The sequence below is a fragment of the Narcine bancroftii genome, chromosome 6 (assembly GCF_036971445.1).
Source record: "Narcine bancroftii isolate sNarBan1 chromosome 6, sNarBan1.hap1, whole genome shotgun sequence".
Lineage (NCBI taxonomy): Eukaryota > Metazoa > Chordata > Chondrichthyes > Torpediniformes > Narcinidae > Narcine > Narcine bancroftii.
The window spans coordinates 17,424,595-17,443,929 of record NC_091474.1 but is presented as its reverse complement, the minus strand read 5'-3'; the positions used below and the strand labels follow the sequence as shown (position 1 = coordinate 17,443,929).

The 19,335-nt window shown below is 40.1% G+C and overlaps 1 long non-coding RNA gene across 1 annotated transcript in view; it reads right to left on the bottom strand.

Annotated features, from left to right (window-relative positions):
- Positions 1–19,335, bottom strand: part of LOC138737436 (uncharacterized) — a 48,270-nt gene that overhangs the window by 15,355 nt on the left and 13,580 nt on the right. The window contains exon 2 of the long non-coding RNA XR_011340916.1: positions 1,982–2,115. This is a non-coding gene — a long non-coding RNA (uncharacterized lncRNA). The remainder of the gene's footprint in view (positions 1–1,981; positions 2,116–19,335) is intronic.

Sequence of the window (19,335 nt, the reverse complement as noted above, 5' to 3'; positions counted from 1 at the left end):
AAAGGCAACAATGCCCCATTTTCAGACAGACTGAACAACTTCTATGCACAGTTTGATGAGAAGAACAGGGTTTTAAAAAAATATTTTTTTATATTTCACACTGTGAACCATATCAATCAAAATACATACAAACATTTCCCTCTTAAATATACACAGTGGCATTTTCTCCCCTTTTTTCCCCTCCCTTCCCTCCCCCCTCCAAACCCATTTAACGTTCACCATATACAATACAATAAAACCATTAAACAATGTCATCACACAATGAAAATAAACAAGAAAATTGTGTCATCTACTTTTGCACACTGGATCAAGTCATTTTGTCTTATCATTTTATCATTTTAGGGGGTGGAGGTCTGAGGCAAGTGCTCTGTTGTGTTCCATGTATGGTTCCCAAATTTGTCCAAATAATGTGACTATTTTTGAAAGTATATGTTATTTTTTCCAATGGAATACACTTATTCATTTCTATGTACCATTGCTGTATTCTCAGGCTATCTTCTGATTTCCAAGTTGACATTATACTTTTTTTGCTACAGCTAAGTCTATCATAATAAATCTTTTTTGTGCTTCATCACGTTTGAGGCCTAATTCTTTACTTCTTATTTTACTTAGAAGAAAGATCTCTGGATTTTTTGGTAAGTTGCTTTTTGTGATTTTATTTAATACCTGATTTAGATCTTCCCAAAACTTTTTCACTTTCCACATGCCCAAATTGCATGTACTGTTGTTCCCGTTTCCTTCTGACAGCGAAAGAATGTCTGATAATGTTAGATCCCATTTTTTTTTTTAAACCTTTGGCGCGTGATATATAACCTGTGTAACCAATTATATTGTATCATGTGTAACCTCATGTTCATTATATTCTTCATAGTTCCAGAGCATAACTTCTCCCATATTTCATTTTTTATCTTTGTTTAAATCTTTTTCCCACTTTTGTTTGGGTTTATAGCTTATTTCATAATTTTCCTTCTCTTACAGCTTGATGTACATATTTGTTATAAATCATTTTATTATCATTGTTTCTGTAATCACATATTCAAAGCTGCTCCCTTCTGGTAATCTCAGTCTGCTTCCCAATTTATCCTTTAAGTAGGCTTTCAGTTGATGGTATGCAAACATTGTACCATAAGTTATTCTATATTTGTACTTCATTTGTTCAAATGTTAATAACTTATTTCCCAAAAAGACAATTTTCTATTCTTTTAACCTTTCCTTTAGAGAATGGGAGAGAAAAGGAATGATCTATTGTGAAAGGGATTAGTTGATTTTGCATCAATAATCATTTTGGTAGTTGGTCATTTGTTTTTTTCCTTTCTAAGTGAATCTTGAGAAGAATAGATGCCAAAGAAAGCTCCATGTTCCCCTGATGAAAGGTCCTACCTTCATAGCTGTGGCCAAGGTGAAGAGAATCCTATCCGAGGTGCACCCACTCAAGGCAACAGTATCAGATATACCTGGTCAGGTACTGAAGGACTGCACAGGCCAACTAACAGAGGTCCTTACAAACATCTTCAACACCTCACTGCAGAAATCCATCTCTCACTGGGTTTTAAGACAGCCTCTATTATCCAAATAGGGTGACAGTAGCAGCCCCCACTGACTACTGCCCAGTGGCACAGACCTCCACCATTATGAAATGCTTTGAGCATCTGATGATAGAACGCATAAAAGCACATCTCCCAGAGACACTGGGCCCATTTCAATTCACCTAGATATGGAACGTTTCCACTGATGATACTATAGCCTTGTCCCTCCACTCCATCCTGTCCCATCTGGAGAATACTTCATAATTCAGGCTGCTGTTCATCGACTTCAACTTGGCATTCAATTTGATCAAACCCCAGAGGCTCATGGAGAAGCCGTCCTTGTTGGGACTCAACTTCCCTTTCTGTAACTGGATCCTGGACTTCCTAACAGAAAGACCAAAGTCTGTATGGGTCGGTTAAAGAACATTGAGCACAAACGCTGAGAATTGGCATACCTTAGGGCTGTGTACTCAGCCTGCTCCTATTCATGTTACTAACCCACGAATGCATTGCCATATCCAGCTCCAACAGGGTCACCATGTTTGTAGATAACATAACGGTAGTTGGCCTCATCAGCAACAATGTCACACTACAGAGAAGAGGAAAATCTCGTGAAATGGTGTGAGAATAACAACCTGTTCCAAGTGGACAATACAAAAGAGATGACTGTGGATTTCAGAAGGACCAGGGACAACCACCCACCACTTTACATTAATAGCTTGGTAGTGGAGAGATTAGAGATCATTAAGTTTCTTGGAGTGACCTATCCTGGACACACATCTCCTCAATTGTCAGGAAGGCACAACAACAACTGCACTTTCCAAGAAGACTGAGACGGGCAAGGCTACCATCATGCCAACCTTCTAGACGACCTTTATAAAGACCGTCCTGGCCGACCGTATCACAGTGTGGTCCAGTTGCTGCAGAGTATTGGATAGATCATCAATCCACAAGACCACAAGAGTGGCAAAGAGGCTCACCGGGGTCTCCCTCTCCCTCCCCCTCCCCCCAATTGATGTGATTTACTAGGATGGTTGTCTAAGAGGGTTCACAAAATCATTGAAGACTACTATGAACCCGCATGTAGCATCTTCCAGCTACTCCCGCCAGGAGAGAGAGATACAGGAGTATCCGAGCCAGAACCACCAGGCTGAAGAATAGCTTCTTCCACAGGCACTGAGACTGATGAACAACTGCTGAACTGCTCAGATTAAAACAAATAGAAGTCATGGAGGGTTTATAACTGTATATACATACTTTTCAGATATATTGTTTATCTGTATGTGTGTTATGTCTGTCGGTGTTTGCAATGTTTTGCACCGAGGACCTGAGAACACTGTTTAGTCAGGATGTTCTTGTATAATTGGATAAATAAATAAACTTGAACTTGGTCCTATGATACTACCACTCAATTATCTGGAGGACTCATTCAGTTTCAAAGATAGATCTGGGTGATTTTTGAAATATTTATTAGTTCTGTATAAAATTCTTCACTTATGAAAATCACGTACATTTCAGAATCAGAATATATTGTCACGAACAGCTCACGAAATTCACTGTTTTACAGCAGGCTCTCCGTGCAAACATTCATATAAACTACCTTACAACAATAAAAATAGGGCACAAAAAGTCAGTGTCATTCAGGAATCTGATGGCAGTGGGAATGAAGCTGTCCTTGTGCCACTGAGAGCTCGTCTTCAGGCTCCTTTACCTCTCCCCCCCCCCCCCCCCACCCCGCCTCATGGGTGTTCTTGAGGAACTTTAGCACCCTCGTGAGAGAGCCAATGAAACACTTTTAAAGTTCCTTTAGAGGTGAAATTTAGCTGATAAGGGCCAATATGTTGTATTTGAGAAGGAACAGCAATGAGAACAAATAGGTTAAATCCACAAGTTTAAAGATTCAAGATTCTTTTATTGTCGTGTAACGAAACCGAAATATCACATGAAATTTCCTTTAGTCCGCCATAAAACAGATAAAGACCGGCCACAAGCATTTCCCGGTACCCCTTACAATAAGAGGAAGGGAAACAAGAGAGTCCCTTCAATCACTAAGTATCCGTGGATTCGTCTCCAGTGCTCCCACTGCCTCTGTAACCATACAGACTCCAGTTCAAACCATCAGCAACTCGGGCTCCAAATCCAAATGTCTTTAGCCCCCAAGACCCTTCAGGAGTCCTTCTTCCCCTCAGAAACCTCTCAAATCCCAATTCTGATACGTGGTTCCTATGAGCCAGCCTCCAGCAGCCCACAGCCTGAGTGGGTCCTTTAATCGCTGAGGCCCTTGCTGTAGTCTGCAGCCGTGATCTTCTCCCTGTAGGATCATCTCCCATGCTTTTGAATAGGGGTTGTTCTCCCCCATTTCTGGTGTCCTGTGCCATATCATCAACAGTACTGTGGTGAAATTGAGTCCCTTTCAACCCTGCCGGGACTCACCAATGCAAAGTGGAAACTATGGGTGCCAATTTACAAATAAAGCAATGTGGCTATGAGGGAAAATCTACTGGGTGACAATTGAAAAGCCGCTAGAAACAACTCCTCTGCTTTGAATTAGTGCCAGGGGATCTTTATGATCACCTGAAAAAGAGAACCAAAAATGTTCAACCAAAAAAAAAATCATCTTGTCACAAGGATCAGGGAAGATTTTAATGCTCAAGATTCTGGTACCAGACTGAAAAATTTGACTCGGAGGTGAGAATGCTGCCAACTGAGCAAGGGTGAACTCTGTGTTCTCTTTGATGCATTATAAAGAGGCACCAGTATTTTTTTCTTCCATCATCTGTTGAAATCAAGGAGTCTGACTTCTCTGCAAAAAAAGAAATGGATGGCGAGCTGCAAACATAAATTTATCATTTTGTCAGCCAGTTTGGATTTTCTGTTGTAAGATGCGCCTGGGATAAATTGGAAGAGGTCACGTGAAGACAGAAGTTTGAATTCTTATCTATCTGTGTCAGCGAGGTCATCCGTCCTGAGTTGCAAGTTTATCTTAATCCAGCGATAAGGCACCCAGGCACTTGTGCAAAATGGTCAGTGAGAGATGTGGAGCAGGGAGCTGGATTTGAGTCTTCTGTAAATTCTGTTCCTTGCGCTCTATTGAAAAAGAAAACTCCACTGCCTCAGTATTGAAACCACAACACTCAGTATATTGTTGCTGCGCCAAACTGGTTTGCTGCTATCTCCATATTCAATTATTTTTTACAAAATTTATCATCTTGAGTGTTTTAGCATTAATTGAATTAAGCCAGAATTAGTTGAGCTAAAAGATATTTCACTACAAAACATTAGAGTTTACAGATATGTGAACTCTGAACAATTCTGAAGACTTTCAATATGTTCCATATCTAATTATGCCATCTCTAATAATAGCAGTTTCAGTGTTTTGCTCATAATACAGAAACCAAGATTACAACTATTATTTTGAAAGAAAACCTTTGAATGTTTTATACTTATTACATAGGCAAAAGCATCAACAAAAACACCAAAGACAAAACACATGTATTTATATTGTACCTTAACTCAGTAATTTAACAGTATCATTTATGGTGCAGATAAGATTAGAACCTTATCTCAAAGCCAAGACTAAGTTAATTAAATGCATTGTTAGCTATTACCATTGCCTGAACTTGTCCTGATGTAGATAACATTTCATATTACAAACAGATGGAATCAATTAATTTTTTTATAAATTTAAAAAGCTCAGATAAATCTCAATTCTTTACAAAAAGATCCAATCACTGACCTTGTAATGTCATAAATCTGTCACCATTCATCTGAACATTGTTGGAGGTTGAGAGAAAGTGAGGTTGGTTGAGGCAGGCAGTATTACTATGTTTGAAATACATTGGATGGATATGTGGATGGGATAGGTTTGGAGTCTGGGTCAAATGTAGCCAGGTTGAACAAGTGTGGATGGGACATTTTGGATAGCATGTGCAAGGTGGGCCAGAGGGAATTTCATTAACCAGCAGATTGACAAACTGAAGCGAGGAACTTTACTGCCTGTGGAGACAAAACTCAACACCTCACCTTGATATGGCTAGAGAAGAGAAGGCAAATAAGGGAAGGAAAACCAATGTTTTTGAAATAAAGGACCAGTAACTACAGATTACTTGATGCTCCAGTTTAGAGAACTTGCTTGTCAGGGAGTAGTTTCTTTGTCACTGGGGTGAGGAGGGGGCATTATCAGAACATTGATTAGATTTATAGGCTTCCAATTCCCTGTGCCCAGTAATCTCTGAGCAACAAAGGAAAGGATATTTTATTATTGAGCCCACACTGGCAAGTTTATCTGTTGCAAAACATTGACGTAGACACAGAAGGAGATATATTAAAAAGCAGACAACAGCATGAAACAAATGAGGGAAAAGCAGGCTTAATACTCAAAATGCCACGTTGCAGGATAGGACGCTAACCTTCCCACATGGTGCATTTGCAACAATAACCTTTGGTGCCAGAGCGGAGACCAAGGTGTTAGGATTTAGCCACATGGGGAGAAAATTACAGGTGAGGAGATTATTAGAAAATCTCTGCAACACTGACTGTGGTGCATTGAGTACCTTTGAACAAACAGAGAGCAGAAACTCAGAGTCACATTCTGAAAAGTGGAAATATCGGGTAGGTATTATCATGCATGAAAAAGGTCCAAGTGAAAACTCAAGTGTTCTTCCCCTATTCTGAAGTTCATCATCACTTGAAGTATGAGTGAAACACGATAGGCTGCAGATGCTGTGATTGTAGTTAAAAACATCGAAATGCTGGAGCAACTCAGCCAGTCTATTCAGTATTGATAGGAGACAAAGAATCATTGCTGACATTTTGGGATCAAGCCCTTCTTTAAAGAAAAAAAATCAGAAAAGGAAGAATCAGGATATATCAGAAAGTCACAGAATTCAAACATTGGGGGAGGAATCCAGACCAACAAAAGGTGTTAATTGGATGTGATAAGGGACAAGGTAGCATTGATCATATCTGTGCAAAAGGAGGTAGGGAATGGAGGACAACAGTGGAAACAAGAGGGTAGGGTTTTAACAAAAGCCAGAAAAGTCTATATTAATGCCATCCAACTGGAGGGTGGAAGATGAGGTGTAGTTCCTCCGATTTACAGGTGGTCTTCGTCTGGAAGTGCACAAGACTGTGGGCAGACATATTGGCAAAGGAATGGAAAATTGAAATGGGTGGCCACTGGGAGATCCATGCTATTGCAGCAGACAAAGCAATCCAGTCTCTCCGATGTAGGAAAGACCACAGCGGGAGCACCACATGCAATAGATGAGCCAGCAGATTCACAAGTGAAATGTCACTTCACTTGGAAAGAAAGTTTGAGGCCTCAAATGGTGCTGAGGGAGGAGGTGTGGGTGTAAGTGGAGCATCTCCTATGGTCACAGGGGTATGTCCGAAGGGGACGATTGGCAGGAAGGGAGAAGTGGACAAGGGAGTCACGGAGGGAACGGACCCTGCAGAAGGCAGAGAGGGGACTATGTGTCCAGTGGTGGCTGGCAGAAATGGCAGAGGATGATGTGTTGGATGTGGAGGCTGGTAGGTAAGGACAAGAGGGATTCTGCCCTTGTGTATGGGGGTGGAGGGGGCTAGGGCAGATGTGCAAGTAATGGAGGATATAGGGGTGAGTGCTGAGTTAATGATGGTAGAGGGAAAGCCACGACGTTTGAAGGAGGACATCTCTGATGACCTGGCATGGAAATCCTTGTCCTAGGAGCAGATGGGTGGGGAGGGACTGGACCGGGGGAATAAAACAGAGTCAAGGTAAGTAGAGACCACTTTTGTGGGGAGGAGCTGAGACAATTGGGTTTGTGGATCTTAGGTAGGAGGTAGAAACGAGTAGTATGGGGTTGGGAAACAATAAGGTTGGAGGCCATGCCATGGAGGTGACCAGAAGTAACAAGTTCAGAGATGGTGTGTGATAGTGGTTTGATTAGTTTTGGTGGGGTCCTGTTGGAGGGGAAAGTTAGAGGTGTCTGAGTCACTTGAAGTATTTCGATTGAACTATATATATATTTTTTTTATATACAGGGATACACTTTGCAAATAATTTATTGATAATTTTGGAAATGAAGAAAGGAATATGTCAGACACTATATTAATTCAAATTGTTTCCTTCCATATTTCAAATAGCACATAATTTCCATCCACCCATCATTTCTACATGTTGGCCTGAAGGTAAACAAATGTTCTTTTTCTAAATTCTCACCCCATTTAGTGAGTGGGTTGGGAGGAGTGCAGAGGAGTATTTCATGTATGAAGGAGTAGAGTGGAATTTGACTGAAGCAACTGATCATTCATAGAAGCTAAATCCTATCATTAAGAGCGACAGATGAAGAATGAACACCTGGTTCAGATATTGCCTTACGTTTCTCGGACTATACTCTGGATTTTAATGACAACAGGTTACAGTAGGAAAATAGATTGGTGACTTAATTTCCCACAAAACTATGACATTGTGAGATCTGCATAATTTTTCCTTTTTATGACCTGCCTGCCAAGTTCCCACCCACCCGAAGTGAGGAAGTTCTCACTCATTGATAGTGAGTGCCGGCAATGGCTGTCAGAATATCCTGTGGTGGTTTGACAATCACTGAATTTTAAATTTAGGCATACAGCACAGTAACACACTCTTTCAGCTCATGAGATCGTATCGCCCAATTAACCTTCAACCTCCTCCCCACCCCAGTACGTTTTGAACAGTGGGAAGAAACTAGAGCACTTGAAGCCCACACAGACATGGGGACAATGTACAAACTCCTTACAGACAGCACAAAATTCGAACCTCAGTCACTGGTACAGAAGCATTCCACTAACCACTATGTTAACCATGTTGTCCTGATTTTGGGAGGGAGGGTGGTCTCACATTTACAGCAGTTGATGGTTAAACCTATGGGGCCTGGAGTTGCTCACTCAATAAGGCAACAAATGTTTGAGAAACTTACTTCTTTGGCCCAAATCCTTCTCTCATCTGGGTTGGCCTGATTGGAAACTGTCTTTTACTGGCCAATCACCTTGGAACTGAGCAATGAGTGCCTCTGCAGGCTCTTCACATCACCTCAGAAGATGAATTGCCGCAGTGTAATGCTGAATTTACATGCAAGCATATTTTCCTCTCCACCACTGTCGACGCGTAGCAGGAGGCTACAAAACAGGTGATTCACCTTATCCCCTGGGTTTCCCACCTGCCAGATTAGGTTGCAAATACTCCTGAATCATGGGGTGTGTAAGTTGCTGATATTAATGTTTTTATTCTGTTTTAAAGTTGTATGAAAAACCGCAGATTCATTCACCACTGTGTGCTCTTTCTATGTTCTCAGCAAGGAGGCATGGCTGCAGCGGGAATGATTTGTAGATAAGGCTATAAGTATGCCCTAGCAATGACCTGTAGCTCATGAGAGTATGACTCCAACGACGCGCAGATTTGTATAACCTTAACCTCATCTCTTTAAAAAAGTCTGTGGGAGTGGTATTAAATTGTCCCATATGATAATATACCTCTAAATCCTACAGGGAATGGTTTAATCTCTGTTGGTTATGCCCGAGTGTGGGACCATGAACACAAATCTACATCTTATCACTCCACCCACAGCATTCACACACAACATCAGCATGCCAAAATTCTTTCATGAAAATGGCATGGAGGAGAAACTGTAATCCCTCAATGTCCTATTGAACTATAGCTAGTTCTGAAATATGGGAATCATTTCATGCTCTGTGCAAGAATGGTACACATACCTATCTATCAACATAATCTATTTAAGTCAAACCAACATAGATAGGTTTACTCTAACAAAGAGAACAATTACCTGAGAGTGTGATCCAACTGGGAATGTTTCAGGCTGAACTCATTGCATATATCCTGAGCTGACCAGTTTTTTACCTTGCCTGGTTCCCCAGAGACTGACCGACTTTGAAGCTGCAGCCCATTTACCTTTGTTTTAAGCTACTGCTCTGATCCGGTTGGCCTCTGTTTCATTAAACCCTGTCTAAAACCTGAACAAAACATGTACAGGTGCTCCATTTAGTCTGCAAGTCTGCTTGGCCATCATCCAAAGAAACCCAAGAGCTTTAGTTAACTGTACCATAAAACATGTAGTTGTGCATTCCATAGGCTTAATGGTAGGAGGGTCCATGAATCAGCTTCTGAACTTGGAAAAATGGAGCCATCGCATCAGCTACTAGATCTTTTTCCCACACGGAAAGAAAATAAACTGTAAAATTATCCCTTTCATGAGCCAAGGGTATTGGCCCAATTAACTGTATTTAAGGAGGACCTTTTTTTTAAAACATGGGAAGAAAGAGACAGGATTTGAATTTTTTTCATTTTAAATTTGGTTCCATTTCAGTTTTTTATTTATTTATTGGTGTTTGGGAAAATCAATTATTGAATAATGTTTAAGATACATGATCTTTGGGGAGGAGTCACGTGATGGAGTAGTGGCCGGACGGTGAACTCCAGCCCTCTCCAGAAAAGTCGGGAAAAACAAGAGAAAATACAAAGGCACAGAAATACAAGTTAAAGAAAAGTGAGTATAAAGGTGGAAAGAAGATGGAGACAAAAGGAGAAAAATCAAAATCAACGGAAAGAAGAGAGGAAGAGAAGACAACGGAGGAAAAAGGTGAAGGCCTTACCTGTCCGAAGAGGCCCGCGGTGGAGAGAAGACCCCACTACCTCAGGTCGGTAGAAAGAGAACTACAACAATGACTCACAGAGCCGAGTAAAAGTGCGCAACCACGCATGCGCGACTCCTCGCGCATGCGCGATGCGCATGAAAAAAAACACACCGACGGGAGGGGGGACCAGCTGGGGAGTCGATCTCCACAGCCGGCAACGACAGCTGCAGAACACCTGCAGCAAGAAGAGACCACAGAAGACAATGGAAACAAGAAAGAAGAGGAGGAAAGGGCAGCAAAGAAACAACAGATGGCCAACCTAGAGGAAGAAGAAGAGGAAGAGGAAGAGTACAGGGAAATAGAAGAAGAAAAGAAAGGCAAGGTGAAGGAGGTACTTGCTCTTGTTAGAGGATACATGGAGTCATTTAAAGAATGGCAAACACAGGAATTCAATGATTTAAGAAGAAGAATAAACAACACAGAAAAGAAAATAAATAAAATGGATATGACCTTAACAGAAATGGGGAAAAAAATGGACAAGATGGAAGAACGGGCAATAGCAGCAGAAATGGAGGTAGAAGACTTAAAAAAGAAATTGGAGGAATCTAATAAAAAAACTAAAGAGACACAAGAATTACTAGCCCAAAAAATAGATATAATGGAAAATTATAACAGAAGAAATAACATAAAGATAGTGGGCCTTAAGGAAGATGTAGAAGGCAAGAATATGAGGGAGTTTATAAAAGAATGGATCCCTAAGGCCCTAGGATGTCCAGAACTACAGCAAGAAATGGAAATAGAAAGGGCACATAGAGCATTGGCCCCTAAACCACAACCACAACAAAAACCAAGATCTATTGTAGTAAAATTCCTAAGATATACTACAAGAGAAAAGGTACTGGAGAAGACAATGGAAAAAGTAAGAGAGGGCAACAAACCACTGGAGTATAAAGGGCAAAAAATCTTCATTTATCCAGATATAAGCTTTGAACTCCTAAAGAAGAGAAAAGAGTTCAATGCAGCAAAAGCGATTTTATGGAAGAAAGGATATAAATTTACACTGAAGCATCCTGCGGTATTGAAAATATTTATTCCAGGACAACAAAACAGACTATTCTCGGATCCAGAAGAAGCACGAAAATTTGCAGAACAATTACAAAAATAGACTGAGGGACGAAGACGGGTAATGAGAGCAAAAATGATCACGATTGATATGTATGTGGGTAAAGACAAAAATAGACTGAGGGATGAAGACGGGTAAGGAGGGTAAAAATGACCACGATTGATATGTATGCGGGTAAAGAGGTATAAGAGTGAATAGAGACAATGGGCATATGTGAAAGTATCTGTAATTAGAGGAAAACATAGAGAGTATAGACAAGAATTAATAAGGGAAGGTAATGGAATAGAGAGAATAAGGAGGGAACTAAAAGAGTGACCTTTGTGACATATAAAAAACGAAATCTTTTCTGGGGGGGGCTGGGTGGGGGAAAAGAGCGGTCACTGCAAAATCAGTAGACGCTTGCGAGTGGATTCGCAAATCCAAATGGAGAGGGGAGATGTGGTTGTCCGACAAGGGATAAAGGGCAACTCAGGAGGGGAAGGGGAGATTGGGGATAAAGAAGATAGAAATAGGAGAATAAGGAAAATGTTGGATGTTGTAGGAATGTTGTCTGGTAAAGAGTTGAAAATAAGAAAACAGAAATGGAAAAGGAGGAAAGGTAATGATGGAAAAACGGAAAGAGAAGATAAACAAAATATAAAATGGCTACGCTGAACTATATGACTCTAAATATTAATGGAATACATAACCAAATTAAAAGGAAGAAACTACTAAATTTACTGAAAAAGGAAAAAATAGATATAGCATTTGTCCAAGAAACACACTTAACTGAATTGGAGCACAAGAAATTAAAGAGAGATTGGGTAGGACATGTAACAGCAGCATCGTATAATTCAAAAGCAAGAGGAGTGGCTATATTAATTAGCAAAAATGTGCCATTTAAAATAGAAGAGGAAATAATAGATCCAGCAGGGAGATATGTTATGATAAAATGTCAGATATATTCAGAGCTTTGGAATCTACTTAATATATATTCACCTAACGAAGAAGATCAAAAGTTTATGCAAGATATCTTTTTGAAGGTAGCTAATACGCAAGGGAACATACTAATAGGAGGGGATTTCAATCTGAATTTGGATCCAAATATGGATAAAACGGGGAAAAAAATTAACAGGAAGAACAAAGTAACCAAATTTATAATTAAATCAATGCAAGAAATGAAACTTGTGGACATATGGAGGAAACAAAACCCAAAAGAAAAGGAATACTCATACTACTCGACTAGACATAAAACATACTCAAGGATAGACCTATTCCTGTTATCAGCCCACATTCAAGGGAGAGTTAGGAAAACGGAATATAAAGCTAGACTATTATCGGACCACTCACCCCTGTTATTGGCAATAGAGCTAGAAGACATCCCTCCAAGAATGTATAGATGGAGATTAAACCCCATGCTACTTAAAAGACAGGATTTTAGAGAATTTATTGAAAAACAATTAAAAATGTACTTTGAAGTAAATACGGAATCAGTGGAAGATAAGTTTATACTATGGGACGCAATGAAAGCATTCATTAGAGGGCAAATAATAAGTTATGCAACCAAGATGAAGAAGGACTATAATCAGGAAACAGAGCAGTTGGAAAGGGAAATAATAAACATAGAAAAAAAATTAGCAATAAAGGAAGATACAACCAAAAGAAGAGAATTGGCGGATAAAAAAATAAAATATGAAACATTACAAACATATAAGGTGGAGAAGAATATAATGAAGACAAAACAGAAATATTATGAACTAGGGGAAAAAACACACAAAATCCTAGCATGGCAGCTTAAGACAGAGCAAACTAAGAAAATGGTATTGGCAACAAGGAAAAAAGACAAACAAATTACATATAATCCAAAAGAAATTAAGGAAAACTTCAGAGAATTCTATGAACAATTATACCGAACCGAAAACGAAGGGAAAGAAGGGAAAATAGATGAATTTTTGACTAAAATTGAACTACCAAAACTACAAATAGAGGAACAAAATAAATTAACAGAACCATTTGGAACAGTAGAAATACAAGAGATAATAAAAAATTTACCAAATAATAAGACACCAGGAGAGGATGGACTCCCAATAGAATTCTACAAAACATTTAAAGACCTAATAATACCGCCCCTCCTGGATGTAATCAACCAGATTGATGAGACACAAAACTTACCAGATTCATGTAAAACAGCAATAATTCTTTTTCTTTGGCTTGGCTTCGCGGACGAAGATTTATGGAGGGGGTAAAAAGTCCACGTCAGCTGCAGGCTCGTTTGTGGCTGACCAGTCCGATGCGGGACAGGCAGACACGATTGCAGCGGTTGCAAGGGAAAATTGGTTGGTTGGGGTTGGGTGTTGGGTTTTTCCTCCTTTGCCTTTTGTCAGTGAGGTGGGCTCTGCGGTCTTCTTCAAAGGAGGCTGCTGCCCGCCAAACTGTGAGGCGCCAAGATGCACGGTTTGAGGCGTTATCAGCCCACTGGCGGTGGTCAATGTGGCAGGCACCAAGAGATTTCTTTAGGCAGTCCTTGTACCTTTTCTTTGGTGCACCTCTGTCACGGTGGCCAGTGGAGAGCTCGCCATATAATACGATCTTGGGAAGGCGATGGTCTTCCATTCTGGAGACGTGACCCATCCAGCGCAGCTGGATCTTCAGCAGCGTGGACTCGATGCTGTTGACCTCTGCCATCTCGAGTACCTCGACGTTAGGGGTGTGAGCGCTCCAATGGATGTTGAGGATGGAGCGGAGACAACGCTGGTGGAAGCGTTCTAGGAGCCGTAGGTGGTGCCGGTAGAGGACCCATGATTCGGAGCCGAACAGGAGTGTGGGTATGACAACGGCTCTGTATACGCTTATCTTTGTGAGGTTTTTCAGTTGGTTGTTTTTCCAGACTCTTTTGTGTAGTCTTCCAAAGGCGCTATTTGCCTTGGCGAGTCTGTTGTCTATCTCATTGAGACAGCAATAATTACAGTGATACTAAAACAAGGGAAAGATCCACTCTCACCAGCGTCATATAGACCAATATCTCTGCTAAACACAGATTATAAGATAATAGCTAAACTATTAGCGAACAGATTAGCAGAACAGGTACCGAAAATGGTAAATTTAGACCAAACTGGATTTATCAAAAAAAGACGCACAACAGACAATATTTGTAAATTTATTAACTTAATTCATGCAGTAGAAGGAAATAAAGCACCGGCAGTAGCAGTTGCTTTAGACGCAGAGAAGGCCTTCGACAGAGTAGAATGGAATTACTTGTTCAAAGTATTGCAAAAATTCAGTTTACCGGAGAAGTATATTAATTGGATTAAAGCATTATATAAGGGACCGTTAGCGAAAGTGACAGTAAATGGACATGTATCAAAGCAATTTAACTTAAGCAGGTCAACGCGGCAGGGATGCCCACTATCACCATTATTGTTTGCGCTAGCTATAGAACCACTAGCAGAATCGATAAGAAGAGATAATAATATAAAAGGAATAAAAATAAAAGACAGGGAATATAAAATCAGTCTGTTTGCGGATGATGTGATAGTGTACTTAACAGAACCAGAACTATCAATAAAAGAACTATATAAGAAATTGAAGGAATATGGAGAAGTGTCGGGATACAAGATAAACGTAAATAAAAGTGAAGCAATGCCTATGAATAACGCGGATTTCTCAAAATTTAAGGAGGAATCCCCATTCAGATGGCAAACGCAGGCAATAAGATACCTAGGTGTGCAAATAAACAAAAATCTAGGCCAATTATATAAACTCAATTACAATCCACTAATGAAAAAATTACAGGACGATTTAGAGCATTGGAAAGAGCTACCACTAACACTGATAGGAAGGATAAACTGTATTAAAATGAACATTTTTCCAAGGATACTATACTTATTTCAGGCATTGCCAATACAACTGACAGAAAAATTCTTCAAAGAGTTAAAGAAAATAATAAGGAGATTTTTATGGAGAGGGGGGAAACCGAGGATAGCACTAGACAAATTAACAGAATGGTATAAACAAGGAGGCTTACAATTGCCAAACTTCAAAAATTATTATAGAGCCGCACAATTAAGGTACCTATCAGATTTTTATCAAACAAGGGAAAAACCAGACTGGACGAGACTAGAATTAGATAAAATAGGGGAAAAGATACCTGAACACATATTATATAAATGGGACGAAAAATTGGTACAACATAGAACTTCTCCAGTATTACACCATCTCCTCAATATATGGAAGAAGATTCATGTAGAAAGAAATAAAATAAATTACCAAATACCAAAACTAATATTGACGCAAAATAAGCTACTCCCTTTTACAATAGACAACCTTGCCTTTAGAAAATGGGAAAAAAAAGGGATTAAAAGAATAGAAAATTGTTTTTCAGGAAGTAGATTCTTATCCTTTGAACAAATGAGAGATAAGTACAATATAACGGGAGATACAGCGCTGGCATATTACCAACTGAGATCCTACTTGAAAGATAAATTAGGAAGCAACTTGAGTTTACCAGAGGGAAGTAACCTTGAATATGTGATTACAGATACAATGTTAATCAAAAGATTTATAAAAAATATGTATATTAAACTGCAAGAAAAGGAAAATGAGGAAACAAATGGTAAAACTAAACAAAAATGGGAACAAGATTTAAATATAAAGATAAAAAAGGAAACATGGGAGAAGTTATGCTCTGGAACGATGAGAAATACAATAAATACGAGGCTGCGTATGATACAATATAATTGGTTACACAGACTATACATTACACCGCAAAAGTTAAATAAATGGGACCCAACAGTATCTGATAGATGTTTTCGATGTAAAAAAGAAAGGGGAACAACAATTCATGCAATCTGGACATGTGAGAGAGTAGAAAAATTTTGGGATGATCTCAATCAGATATTAAATAAAATAACAGAAAACAATATACCAAAGAATCCAGAGATCTTTCTCCTAAGTAACATAAAAAATAAAGAATTTGGAATTGACTTGGAGGATGCACAAAAAAGATTTGTCAAGATAGCCCTAGCTGTAGCAAAAAAATGTATTATGTCAACCTGGAAATTGGAAGATAATTTGAAAATACAACAATGGTATATAGAAATGAATAAATGTATTCCATTAGAAAAAATAACATATAGTTTAAGAAATAATATTGAAATATTCGAACAAGTATGGGAGCCTTACATTAAATACAATAGCGAAATCCTACCGGGAACAAACATTACCTAAGTTGATGGAAGGAGAAGAAAAGAAAAGAATGGACTCAGTAGAATTTCTGGTGTATTTTTGTTGAATGACAACATTGTCTAACTGAATTAATGCAACCTAGATTGTATAACTAAAATGGATGAGAGGGGGGGGGATGGGGGGGTGGCTTGGGAGGAGGGAGGGGGGAGGGAGAAAAAGTCACTGTAAATGTGTGGAAAAGAAAAAGTGTATATCATGGCTATTGTGATTTATGGTGTGAAAAATAAAATATAAAAAAAAAGAAAGATACATGATCTTTCAGTGTTTTAAAGTAAAATTACAATAAAATTGGTAATAATAATTATAGACTAACTCAGCCTTCATCTTGGATAACCTTCATCTTGAGAGGCATAGTTAGCGTAGCAGTAAGCACAATGTTGTTATAGCGCCAGCGACCGGGGTCCGAAACCTGCGCTGTCTGTAAGTAGTTTGTATTTTCTCCCTGTGCCTGCATGGGTTTTCTCTGGGTACTTCAGTTTCCTCCCACCCTTCAAAATGTACCAGGACTGAAGGTCAATTGGGTATAATTGGGCAGCATTGGCTCGTGAGCTGAAAGGGCCTGTTAGCATGCTATATATCTAAATTAAAATTTAAATCCAAAAGATAACACTTCAACAATGATAAGCAAGCTATGCAGATGCTAGGGTCTAGTTCTTTGGCTTGGCTTCGCGGACGAAGATTTATGGAGGGGTAATGTCCACATCAGCTGCAGGCTCGTTTGTGGCTGACAAGTCCAATGCGGGACAGGCAGACACGGTTGCAGCGATTGCAAGAGTACAGTACACAAAATTGCTGGAGAACTCAGATCACATAGCAAGATCACATACCCAGTGGCTTTAATTCCACATATCTGTTCATGGTCTCATGTACTGTCAAATCGAGGTTGCCCGCAAATTGGATGAACACCTTGTATTCTGTCTCAGCTGATTCTAACCAGATGGCATTAATATCAACCTCAAATTTCTGTCAATCCGCCCATCTCTCTCTCTCACTCTCTCCTTACCTCTGTCTCCCGTCCTCCAGCCCTCCCTTCCTTTTCCTATTGGAGCTATCCTTCCTAGGATAGCTCCCCCAACACTTCTCACTTTCATGTCTATGCTCCCACTCGTATGCACCTATTAAATGTAAACCTGTGTTCCTCGCCCTTCCCTTCCTTATCTCCCCATTGTTTTATTCCACATTCCTGACGAAGGGCTCAGGCCAAAATGTTCAAGAAGGAGAAACCAGGAGAACACAAACCAGTCCTCATCGAGGGGTCAGCAGTGGAGAGGATAAAGAACTTCACATTCCTGGCTGTCAACATCTCTGAAGATCTGTCCTGGGGCCATCATGTCGATGCAATCATGAAGAAGGCTCATCCAGCAGCTGTATTTGCTCCCATCTTCAAAGTCCTCACAGAGTACAGCTGTTGGCGAGCCTTCTTCACGATGATGGCCCCAGGACAGATCTTCAGAGATGTAGACACCCAGGAACTTGAAGTATTTAACCCTTTCCACCACTGACCCCTTGATGAGGACTGGTTTTTGTTCACCTAATGATAGGATACGGCACTATACAAGTCAAAACCAAATAACAAGCACACATTCTCCCTCTGCTTGGGTTTTCTCTGAGGACTCAGATTTCGTCCCACCCTCCAAAAACGTATGGGGTTTGTAGGTTAATTGGGGAATTTGGGCAACATGGTAATCATGGGCCAGAAGCATCTGTTTCCATGCTGTTCCTTTAAATTTAAAAAAAGGTGTCCCTCTGGTTCCTTTTAAACCTTCCTTCTCTTACCTTCAATCAATGCCCTCTAGTTTTAGATTCCCCTACCCTGCAAGAAAGACAGACTCTTTACCTTGTCTCTAACCCTGAAGATTTTGTAGACCTACAGAAGGTACACCCTCAGACTCCTGCAGCCTGGGGATGAGGGAAAGACCGACGACAACATCTGAAATTGCAATGTTTAACTTCAGAGGTTGCCATCAAATTCCTTTAACGTCACTTTCGCTTCAAAATTCTGGACCATAAAGACATTCTGGTGTAATTATCCAATCCTACTTTTTATTAGTTTGACCTTCCCCTGAGATTTATTGGCAGTTTCACATTTACCAGAGAAAATAAACTTTACACAAAGGTACCTGGTATCTGGCACCTTTGGGGATTGGTAGATGTAGGATAAGTGTATTTTATGGGTTGCTTGGGACTTATTCTTACAATTACAATCACAGGAGCACAAGATATAGGAGCAGAAGTAGATCCATTGAGTGTACTGCCATTCTAATCATGAGGTGATCCATCCACCCATTGAGTATCACTCCTCAGCTTTCTCCCCATAACCTTTGATGCCCTGATGAATCAAAGACTCCACTTTACACCTACAGATGTGTGCTTTGGTGGGACAATAGGACCATCCACAAATTTGCTGATGATGATACCCATCGTAGTGGGTTGTACAAAGAAAGGGGATGAGTCAGTAGACAGGATGGAGACTGAAAACTTGGCGGAACAACCTTGCACTCAATTTCACCAAAAACTAAGGAGCCGAGTGTTGACTTAGGAAAGGGAAGCCAGAGGTGTACAATCCAGTGATCAATGGGGGATTGGAGGTGGAGAGGATGAGCAAATTTAGGACTCTTGGGAATTACTATCTCAGTGGATCTTTTCTGGACCCAACATCAAAGGCATAGTGAAGAAAGTACATTGGCGTCTCTACTTCCTCAGGAGTTTGCGTAGGTTTGGTATGACATCAGAAACCCTGGCAAATTTCTGAGTGGCTGCATCATGGTCTGGTTTGGAAATACCAATACCCCTGAGCGTGAAGCCTGCAAAAGGGAGTAGACACAGCCCAGGACATTACAGGCAAAACCCTCC